Source organism: Meleagris gallopavo, chromosome 4 (genome assembly GCF_000146605.3).
Source record: "Meleagris gallopavo isolate NT-WF06-2002-E0010 breed Aviagen turkey brand Nicholas breeding stock chromosome 4, Turkey_5.1, whole genome shotgun sequence".
Lineage (NCBI taxonomy): Eukaryota > Metazoa > Chordata > Aves > Galliformes > Phasianidae > Meleagris > Meleagris gallopavo.
In genome coordinates, this window is record NC_015014.2 from 4679746 (window position 1) to 4691572 (window position 11827).

The following is an 11827-nucleotide window of genomic DNA, read 5'->3' on the forward strand; positions in this document are numbered from 1 at the left end:
ATGTATCAGACTGCCTTAAATTTGCTGCTACTATCTTTCAGTAGATGCCTACATGACCCCATAATGTATCTCTTCCACAGAGTGACTCTGGCCAACACGGATGCTTGATGTTCTGATACTTGCATTGCAGCATTAGATGAGATCATCTACAGAAAGTTATTTTGCTGTAGATCAACACCAGAGGTATAACATGAAGGTAACGTGCAGAGGTCAGAAATCTCAGCTTAAAGCACAGCAATATCTTCATTATATAGTTTCACTGTTAAGCAAAGGCTTTATCTGAGAACTGTTCAACAGGGCTTAACAGTTGGAATTTACTCTTTAAATGTAAATAATTTTAGAGATAAAAGAGATCAAAACTGCTTTGCCATTAGATATGGCACGGAACAAAAACAAAATGAAGATATCAATCAAAGGTAAAACACCTGCCATATAAATGCACATATTCTCAATTAGTGTCCCAGTTAGTGCTATCAAAGAAAAAAGTTACTCTTCCTCATCAGCAATATAATGATTCTGGTATTATATCTGGCTTAAGGACAAAATATGTTCTCTTCATTTTCACCTTGTTTTTGTTCTCTTAAGCACAACTTTCTGACCATATTCCTTAAATCTGCAGTGATTCCAGTCAAAATGGAACACTTAATAGGGCTTAAAAAGGTAGAACTCCAATACTAAACCTAATAAAGCAATTCTCTGCAATATATAACTCCCATATCAGTACAGTTCCCATATCAGTTCCTTCCCATTAACTCCATAAAGCAACTTTAAATTTTCAGTCTCTGTTGTCACCAGACACTTCATTTCCTTTCTCCTTCCAGAGCTAGGGGAGAAGCTGTCATGGGCTTCTCACACATTCACCTTCTTTTCAGCTGACCCTGTAAAAGGAGAGAGGAAATGAGCAGAAGAGGTGCTCTTCATCTCGAATAGAGAGGTGGACAGAAAGACTGCAGGAAAAGAGAAAGAGAACCACCTCAGTTGTTCCACTTCCTACTCCCTAAGGACAGAATGTAGAGACAGCAAAAACGTTACCTCCTAAAGCAGCAATTAGGAGCAGATCGAAGGGTATGTCAGATGGAACAGTCAGCCTTCCAGGAAGGGTTCATCTTTGAAGTGTGCACTACTTTAGCCACCTACAAGCTTTTAAAACGTATTATTTGTCTGAAGCCCGGCACATACCTGAGCACTAATAATGACTTTCAGCCTCACTTTTCTTCCAGCAAAAGGAGCCGAGAGGGAAAACAAAAATAAAAATAAAAATAAAATAAAAAGCATCAAAAGCAAAGATTCCAGCTGCAGCTTAGAAAATGTGCCGAAGTTATTTAAGTCATTAGCATGAATAGAGAAGAAATATCTCAAGTCATTACTCATTAGTACCAGTAAATACACTATTCAGTATTATTTTCCAAGTGAACTGAAGTGAAATCTACATAATAAAGGACTAATTGACAGAGGTGGAGATGTATAAAGCAGCTAAGCTCAGAGAAGAGCTTGCTGAAGTAGCTAAATACCACTGATGTAGAAGTTTGGAGCAGGCATCTGCTATGAGTGCACCATGTTTGCTCTGAGGGCCTGCTTTTGCTCTCTCATGCTCCCAAAGCTCAGCCTGAAGTCTGCAGGCACGTAGGGCATGCCAAATCCCAGCAACTCACTGTCAGCTCTCTCCTGAGGAAAGCCACACAGGGAAAGAGGAGAACAGCTTGCCAAACAAGAGAATGCACAACAACCTGAGCAGGACAGACATCTCTTCCATGGAGGCTGTCTGAATGGAAGGGGATCCAATAGCAATGGCAGGCTCAGATGGGAAGGGTGACTCAATTGGATGCTATCTAGGACCTCTGCACTCTTGCTTAGTGATTATCCTGCATCTTTCTACAGCCCTGCAATATTCCCAACATTGGTGGAGTCCTGTCCTGTGTCCCAGGAACATGGAACAGGCAAAGAACTTGCCAAAAATGAACTGTTTTCCGAGGCACAGATTAAGTCATTTGATGACTTGTAGATGTTCCTTGCAACCCCAACCATTCTGTGATACGGACATGCAGCGTCTGTACAGTAAAGGAACACAGATCTTGTGTGCTGAGAGGGCAGAGACTGTTCTGTCCTACTCAAGGAACAGGCCCCACAGTCCCTTCCATTAAGGCAGATTTTTCTAGCAGAAGTGGAGGCTTTCATGCAAAGAACAAGCTCACAGGACACACAGAATTCTGAACCCAGGGTCCTAAATGCCATCCAAAGAGCATAAAGCAACAGAAGGGAGAGAGAGTACTTAAGACTACTTGCGTTCTGAGGTTAGAGAAGTGAAGAGGCAGTCTGCCTCAAAAATTCCTTCCACTGCTTCACAGGAGTGCTTTCTTGTTACCCTCTTGTTGGTGACTTCCTCAGTGCAAGCCACGGTTTTGGTCCCAGCTCCTAAAAGACTGAGGTTTCAAATGGTCTAAAGATGCTGACTGTATCTGTCAGGCACAACTGGTGGCCCTGTGCTGTTTTACAGAAGAATATCTACTAGGTCATGTAACACTTCTTCATCAAAAGACAAATACTTCTGATATCAAAAGAATTAATTGTAACATGTCATTTACTATGGCCTTTTTTTGTTTACTTTTTCCTAGCACATATGAAAATGAAAAGAATGCTAATTTCATGTACTTCAAAATACTTTATAATTCAAAAATGAATTGCAGATGTGATATAATTTAATGTAATTGTGACAAATCGCACTGCAAATGCTTTGAAATTAAATAATCACTGCTAAATGTCAGATGACGACATACATTTCTCATCTCAAATTTACACCATGCTTTTTCAGCATCCTACTGTACCAACACAGAAGTGGGCTTTTTTGTTTTGTTTGCTGTTTTGTTTGCTGTTTGTTTTGTTTTACTGTAATATCCAACTATTCATTTTGATTTACCGTCTGGCTGTCAGAAACACACTCCCCTTCCAAGTATAAATATCTTTGTAAAATGGGTATAAAGTTAAGGAAGCAATATTACCCTCACAAAACTCTTGGAAACCTATATTAGAATGCAAAATTATCAACATGTTAAAAAAAAAAAACACACAAATTTTACTGTGTATAAAGCAAATGTTCAAGTAATCACAAAATAGGCCTTCAGTACTTGAGTGGAGTGTAGGCGATAGCAAGAGGAACAATGGCCACATTATGTACTGCTGTATAAACCATGGCACAATCTGTCCTGCATGTATCTGGTGAGTTGTCGAAAATACAGACTTCCTTTCTGAACACTGTACTTCATTTTAATAGCTGTACAACGTAGTTCATTTAAATACTATATGCAATTCTGAAAGAGATTTAATTTGCTTTTCAGTGTTTATGATTCAGATCTGTATTTCTGTCGACACTTACTTAAAATCATGCAAAATATAAACTTTTTGTTTCCGTTCAAAACTCATCTTCAGTTGAAGATCTGCATAAAAATAATAGAAGAAAAATAGAAGAAAAAAGACAATCTGATACAGTGTCTTGCTAAGAAAAAGCATGTTATTCAAAATGTTTTCTGCCCACTTCTTTTTGGTGCTACAGTATAAGATGAGCTGTAAGCTTCACCCCTATACATAGCATGCATGCCTATCCTGCCAGCAAGGAGTCTGTCAGAAAGGATTATGACAGCAAGGTCCTCTTGCTCGTGCAGAACCTCCTTCATGAAACTGAAACCTGTTTCATATTGAAATGTGATCATCTAAATCATTTAGTAGCATGTGTAATTTCAACTACTGGAAATTTAGCATATACAAACGGCTGATTTGGACACTTTGACTTTAAGTTTTGGGAGATTTTTTCTTGGCTGACTAAACCAGTTAAGGCAAGATAAGCCATATACATCAGCAGAAACTTTTGTTTTTTTTTAATGTAAATAGTACTGCTGGCACTTCTCACTCGTTAAACTCAGAATCATAGATTCATAGAATCCTTAGAGTTGGAAGGGACCTTTAAAGGTCATCTAGTCCTTAGACCAGGTTTCCAAGACATAACCTGACACCTGTCGTTCCATCACTTCCCTCCCTACTTTCATGTCAGTTGATTACCAAGTGCTGTCAGCAATAGCTCATCCTGCTATTCCTCTTCCAAGGAATAGTGGCTTTTCACCCTTCCAACCTAATCTCTCCATTATATCATGAGTTTAGATATTTACTTTGTTAGAATTCTACCATCCCACTTTATCCGACTCCACAGAAGAAGTTCAAGGATAAGTTTCCTTACAGCTTAACAGAAATTCTACCTATGTACCAGTAGCTTTGTTGGCAAGTCTCATCCAAAAACCTAGCTGAGCCTGTTGCTCTTCTAAGCTGGTTATCCTGAGTGGCTCCCCAGATATCCCTCTTCATCCAAATCCTACCAGCAAGCACAGCTAGAGAAAAAATGTTCAGAGTCTGATCGTAACTCTGTTAATATCCATCTTTTCACTTCCACCAACATCTGTCTTCTACAGCATAGACCTAAATTTTCACCTTACTCACTGAATCTTTATTACAGGCATGTAAATGCAGAAGTATGAAGAAGGATTAGCTTCATAAAGAGAGCTTCTACTTTACCAAGGTCTTTAAAAAAAAAAAGTAGCAGTTATTTGTGATATAACCAATTACTTTATAAAGAGCTAATACAGAACACAGAGTAAGTGTATCATGGTTACTATTGTTCTGGCTCAGAAGCTGAGGCACAACTGCATTTTGCATTAACCAAAATGCACAAAAAACCTCTCCAATAAGCCCTAAAAGAAGGAACTGCATCAATCTGTCTTCATAGTGAAAAGGAAATATACTGCTGTTTGCAAGGTTATGACTGCATAAATAAACCACCAGTGCAAACTACAGTACAGAATGGAACAATATCCTTTCACAGCTCATTTGAGGAGACTACAGAAAACTAAGCAAAGTTTCTTAGCTTTCTTCACAGTATCTCTATATGCCATCATCTTTGATAAGAACCTTTAACCAAGTACTGTTCCTAAGTGCAACATGAAATGAAATACAGATATATCTGAAAAATAAAGCTGTAAGTACAGTTCAAGAAGCAGAAGGCTTAGGAAAAGTTACTACTACAGTAACTGTTCTTGTCCCTGAGTTTACTGGTAATGTTCTGTAGCATTTGAAAGATAGCCCGGGTCTTAAAGGTGGGCATGTATCTAGACCAAGGCAGCTGTTTTTGACAAAAGTTTTCAAATGCATAGGCTATGTTTTGAGTCCTCATTCAATTCATATTGATTATCTCCTGTTCTTTAATGTAGTGCTCAGTGTCATAGGCTAGGGCAGTACTTTGCACTGCCTTTGCTCCAAACATGACAGTCAGGAGACATTTCCTGACATGTCTGAGCTAATTACAGAAGGGCTATTTTTCCTGCACCACAGATACATGGTGTTTTGTTACCTGAGTTACCTCTTTGTAGAAAACTTCTTCAAACTTCACTGAAAAGACAGGACTTTCTGGCAGATAAGTAATTTGTATATCAAGTGGTGTTTCTTACGGCAGAAAGACTATCACATCATCTCAAGACTTAACACCTCTTGGGAAAAACTTTTAATAGGATTTAATACTAGACTCATATTACAGAGTTTAGCTTTCAGAAATATAGATAATATAACAATCCAATCACTCCAATCATCACTGTACATAAACAATCCATACACCATCACTATTCCTTAAAACGTTCATCAGATCATAGATCCTCTGACTCCCTTTTTTCACTCAGAAAATCTTATCATCCAGCAAATATATTCAATATCAACGTCCTTAAGCAATGTGACTAACCAAAAGGCTTATTCCACTAGGAATCTATGCTGAAAGCCTGTAACAAATCACTGCAACTGACCTTTATGTAAGCTGTTGTTTTACTCTTTAACTATGAAGGAAGCATACTATTATAGTTTTATTACATTTTACTTTCTTCTTTTGGAAGTGTCGCAATATTCTCCAGTGATTAAATTTTTCAGATGAAAAAATCAGTCCTGGAATATTTTAATGTCACTATAAAACAAGACAGAAATGAACCTTAAAAATGTTCATATGTTACACAAATAAATTATCTGTGGAAGGTTCCAATTTAAAATTGAGACATTTAGAGTTATCTCTACTCACTTTCACTGGTTTGTTTTTCACTCTGCTTTATAACACAGCCACTAAAAGAAGAGACAGGCAGAAAGTGACCATAAAACAGTTCTCAAACGCACAAAAGCTTGCTTTGCCTTCAAATCCTCACGCTGTTTCCCTCAGATACACATGAAATAATTTGAGTTAAAAAGTCAATCAAGTAAATGATCGACTATACTTAAGCAATGTGTAAGAATGGCTGGGTTAATGTACTTACGAACCAAAAGTTATTCTACTGAACACTTATGAGTAATGTGCAGTGTTACAGACCCACATGGCAATTCTGCATGGGAAATTCATCTTTGATGTATGAATCCATTTCAAGTTTACAATCACCTTAATTATTTCACCATTCTCTGTTTTTATAGTGACACTTTTGTACATTTGTGAAGGAGCACACCACTGGTCTAACTGTCCTAGCTTTTCATCAAATTTATTATTGAATTCCTAACAATCATGAGCCCTCTTAGCAAGCAGATCTTTGGCTGTCGTTAGCTAAATCACTGGCAATCCAAATGTCAGGCATAATTAAGCTAGATAAAACACAAGGACCTTCCCTTGGAAAAATAACATCCTAATTATCTGTTTGCCAACACGCCCCAAGGCATCAGAGCAGAGAGGAGATCTGCATGTTCTGTTAGATTATAAAACTGAAGAGATGGATACAGATCAGCGTATTTTAGATTTTTAATTTTGATTTTGGAGGCATATTAGTGCAATCACTTTTTAAAAGAGAAATTTATCCTTTTTTCCTCTTCAAAATAAGAACTATGTCGAGACAAATATTCCATCAGCGATGTTTGAATATAATGGTATAAGAGAACAAACGAGCCTAAAAGAATCAAGGTGGGACAGGAATACTACAAGAGAGACTTGGGTTGTTGGGTTGTGGAGGGAGTTGTTTGTTACGGACTGTGGATTGCTGACATGGCTTTTTTATTATTAACTTTTAAATACTTGTCTCACTTCAATATATAGGAGGGAGAGGAGGTTCTTTTAATATACGTATACCCAACTTGAGATTAGGAAACAACAGTTCAAATGTTGGTACCAACCAGGTACCTTTTTTTATCCTTCTTCTGCCATGTGGCATTCCTGGGCACTTTGGTAAGAGTTATGTGCAATATCCAGGCAGCACTTCTGAGATGGCCATCTCCCTCGAGGTGAACCCACACAAAAGGCATAAAGGCAACAAAAGAAGTGTAAGGAAAAAAAGAAGCAGAACATAGATGTTCAGAACATGTAGAAAGGAGTCAGGGTGAAAAAAACTAATTTCACTGATAAAAGGGTAATAGCTGAATTTCCAATATGAAAATAAGTTGAATCCCCACTTATAGTGCAAATACAGCCTGGATTCCTTTGGAATGAGTTATAAATGCCTGAAAAACACAGCAAACGGATAGTTATTATCATAGAAACATGTTATTCATAGCCTGAGCTCATTTCTAACAGATTAAGCACGCCCAAAATAGCACAAAAGTGAAAGTCTGTTTGTCCTGATCTGCACAGATGAAGTGCCCAGCTTCAAAGCCGCAAAGTCTTCCCAGTGTGATCTGCTGACACCTGATGGATTCCCTCTCTATGAGAATGAAGATTTGCATATGAGAAAAGCTAGAATGAGGGAAACCTCAATGTGACTCCACGCACTCTCTCCTCCTCTAAACTCTCCGAAAGCAGAAGCAGTGCTGGATCAGCTGCAAGCAGCTTCAAGCCAAGCTAAGAAAGTCTGCTACAGCAGGCTTCGCAGCCTGTTCTGTCTGTAGCACAAAACCTGCCTTCAGGGAGGATTCTGAAAGGCTGTAGAAGCCCAGCAAGAGTTAAGGCTTTTGTTCAGGAAGGCACTTGAGCACATACTAACTCCCATGGAATTCAGCACAATCTTGTGCTGGGCCTTTTAAAGATCCTCAAAATTAAGAATGTGACTGAAGAACATCACTGCAGCAAGGCCTTACTTTTTGTGAATCATCCTACCTACATTCAAGAAATGTCTACAATCCCTAAAATATACTTACTCTGAATATTAAAGAATTTCTTAGTACCAGATTAAAAAGGAAATAGGCATGAATTATTTATTTCAAATATTAAAGATTCATAAACCACTGGAGCCACCCAACTAAGCAGTAAAAATTCTCTATGTAAATAATTTACACTTCAGAAATTGTTACAAAACGCATGAAGACTTGTTTGTGTGAAACCTGGTGGGGGGTCAGTGTTAGGATGGCATAACTGCCAGCTATTACCTACACAGGGAAAATAGCTATTTAACAACTTTCATATATTCACAATCTTGAAAACGTTCAAATATGAATATTCCCATAACCAAAAATACCTCTGGTTTTCTTTACATATCTGCCTGCATACACATACAAGTGCACACTTCTATCTACATAGAAACACATAAATAACTATACAGGGAGGTCACTTGGCCTATTAGAATATTCTGACATGATTGATACTCTGAATCACTGTTAATATTGTCCTCCTTGCTACAAGGCTCTCTTGGATACTGAACCTCTTGCCTGTTATTTTCTTTAACTTCCAAAATATGTCTGACTAGAATCCCCTTAGGACATACTTTTGAACTTCCTCCATAAATGTGAAAATAACTTCAAAGTTCTGTTAGTAATTTATGTATAGCACTACGGACTGGGGTCAGTTTGCAACTGAATTTCCATGGCAAGCATAAGATTAGTTGGATGGAAAGGACAGTTTAATATAAAATGTCTCCTTGCTCAAAAGTTCACACCGAGGCAGGTGTGCACGCCTCGCTCATGCAGGCAGTCCTCTTTGAAATCAGAGCTCTCACTGCCTTGCGGTTTTTATAGTCATTCACACCAAGGTGGATAAATGTTAAAGATGCCAGACCTGTAACCTAGCAGCAATTTATCACACCGCACTCACTGAACCTCCAATCAGACATGGTTCACTGGAGACAGGTTCCAGTTACAATGAGACAGCGGTGTAAGAACAGCCCCAAAGCTAAGTTTGCCGGATGCCTGTGAGGCACAGCTACTGACACGCACTCTCAGTGTCTAGATCTGGGGTGAGGTGATGTAATAACTGATCAATCACAAGAAGTGCCTTGCATACTGGGGTGTGTATATCCATATGACATGGATTTGCCCCCTGCAAGTCTAGCCTGTCCACTCATTCTATTGCAGCCAAATTGCATGACAGACTACTGAGACAAGAAGACAGAAAGGTTTCTGCAGCAAAAAGCCCCATTGCCTGAGGGAAGTACAGATCAGACCCACTGGCATGGTGAATTGAGGCTATCCATAAAAAGGGTGCAACCTGGTCTCTGTAATGCTCCTGTCTGCTGGTCACCCCTGGAACCAACCATCACATGTATAAATAGCAGCATTAGGATTTTGTTAAATCTTTAGATTTTGTATGTTCAGCCCTAAAAACAGCCTTTTCATAAGGTTTTCATAAGGCACGTTTGTGGATTAAACTTGATTCAATGTGTCCTAGCTGTCTCTAACTCCTATAGTGATTAAAATGTAATTAAGAGCAGTTAGTTTCTCCTGCAATATTCTCCAAAAATATTTTTGAGCTGTACAAAAATGTTTTAATTACATTCCCAAACCTATATTAGTATATCTAAATTGGCTTGACAGACCTGAAAGTTACGTCACCTATTTTGAAGTGTTAAATAAATTATTCAAAGAAAGCAGTGTCAAAATTTTAACCCTTCTTCTTTCCTACCTTCTGTTTTCAAGTATTCCTCTCACCAGCATTTCTCCTCTTTTGTGACTGTTGAAAACCTAGCTAAAAAAAATAACAGAATCATACATCTATTCCATACTAATACAAAAAATTGGTTATCAATCATAACCAATAAGATGTGTGTATACATTTACACACTGGCCCACACAAGTCCATCAATGGGCTAAGTACAAGGAAGGATACTACAAATGTGAACAGGCAAGTCTATACATACAGAGTGGTGGCTGTTCGAAAACTTGACACAAAAGGCTTCTTCTTGTAAGCAGTCGTTTTCTTGAACAATCAAGATGATCATCAATGATGATTCTCTAATGATAATAATTTTTTAAAGGTGAAAATCTAAATAGTGATTGTTGTATAGAATTTAAAGATTTAAAATTGTAATTAATGTTCTGTGGCATGATAGGCAGATATTCATCATGAGATTCTCACAACAGCATGAGAGTCTCATTCCACAAAACAAGCCATAGAAATATTAACATGCCAAAAAACCCTAGAGAGAGAATTATTAAAACTCATCCATAAATTTCATGTCTTCTGTGTGCTTAAGTCCTATCCTCTTATATTAATGATGTTCTCTCTGATCTGCACTGCTTCTAACTGGGAGTGTCTCCAGCTTATCATTCCAGAGATACAGAATGCAAACAACAATTAAAAAACAGCTGCTGTTTTGCATTTGCCATAAAACTTCACGATTCCTAGTAGGTGTTCTTTAGAAAAACTTAATTAGTAATTTAGAGCAGAAAAGAGCTCATCACAATTTCTGTCCTCAGTGGCACCTGGGGAGCTCTCCTTTGATTAGAATACTTGCAACTGGGGCTTCCTTTGTATCTTTCATAATGGAGTTTTCGTTATAGAAGCTCTTTTTAAAAATGCTACAGAACTCAGAGCACCTATAGACAGTGCTGTTGTATCTCATCTGTATCTCAAATGACACAGATAAAGTGTGCTGCTGTATCAGTCAGTGAAGGGAGAGGATAATCCCTAGCAGAGAGGCTGTTAGGCAGATCAAGGATGAAAGGCTGTCTAAACACAGGGCTCACCTATGTAATTAACTGTGCTCGTGCAGAAGTGCTGAACCACCAGTACAGTCCCTCCTGCCTAGGATATTGATCTGTAGGAGACAAACTGTATACTGCCTAACGAATGCCCAGAGATTACTTCTTATTATCTCAGCTGGGCATCAGAGGAGGTGAAAAGCACAGAGAATTCACAATGAGTATGTCCATAGTCACTGCAGGGAACAGCCTCGGCTGGTGCCACCAGACCTGAAGTGTTTCAGAGTGCAAAGGCTAGGGTCAGGGGCAATGGAGTGCCACTTGCTTTCAGATGAGATGCATTCGAAGGCACTCACAATCTCCCACGTAATCCTCATGCTTTATCAAGAGAAACCTAAGAGTAAATCTCTCTGATGACACACAGTTACTTCAGCAGCAAAGTTTAGCAAGGCAGCAACATGAAAGCCAACCACTATAGGCTCTGTATTAATTGAGCAAACAAGATTTGTAGATGAAAGATACTAGGCATGCCATGCTTCAGTTTGGAGGCTGATAGAAAACAACACTGTGTACAAATATTAATACATCAACAATACATTAATCACTTTAAAGGGCTGTTCCATACCTGTTAGAGACTACAGATCAGATAAAATACTGATATGCTTATAGCCAGAGATGCTCCTCTAATGTTTTTTTCCCTGCACTAAACAAAAGAATTATTTAAATATGTGCAAACGTATGACATGATTATACCTGGTATGATTTAAAGCTACGACAGTATACCAACATGTTCAGAATATTTGTAATAGCACACATCTCAGGCTACTCCTGACTTCAGGGTACATGACTTCATTACAGTTATCACATCAAACTACTCTTGACTACAAGCTGCGACCTAAATCTTCTTCAGAATTTCTAGTTGCACCTTCATCAAGCTGAGAAATAGCAACGCAGAATAACAATGAGAGACACTCTGCAAAGTTGAGACTGC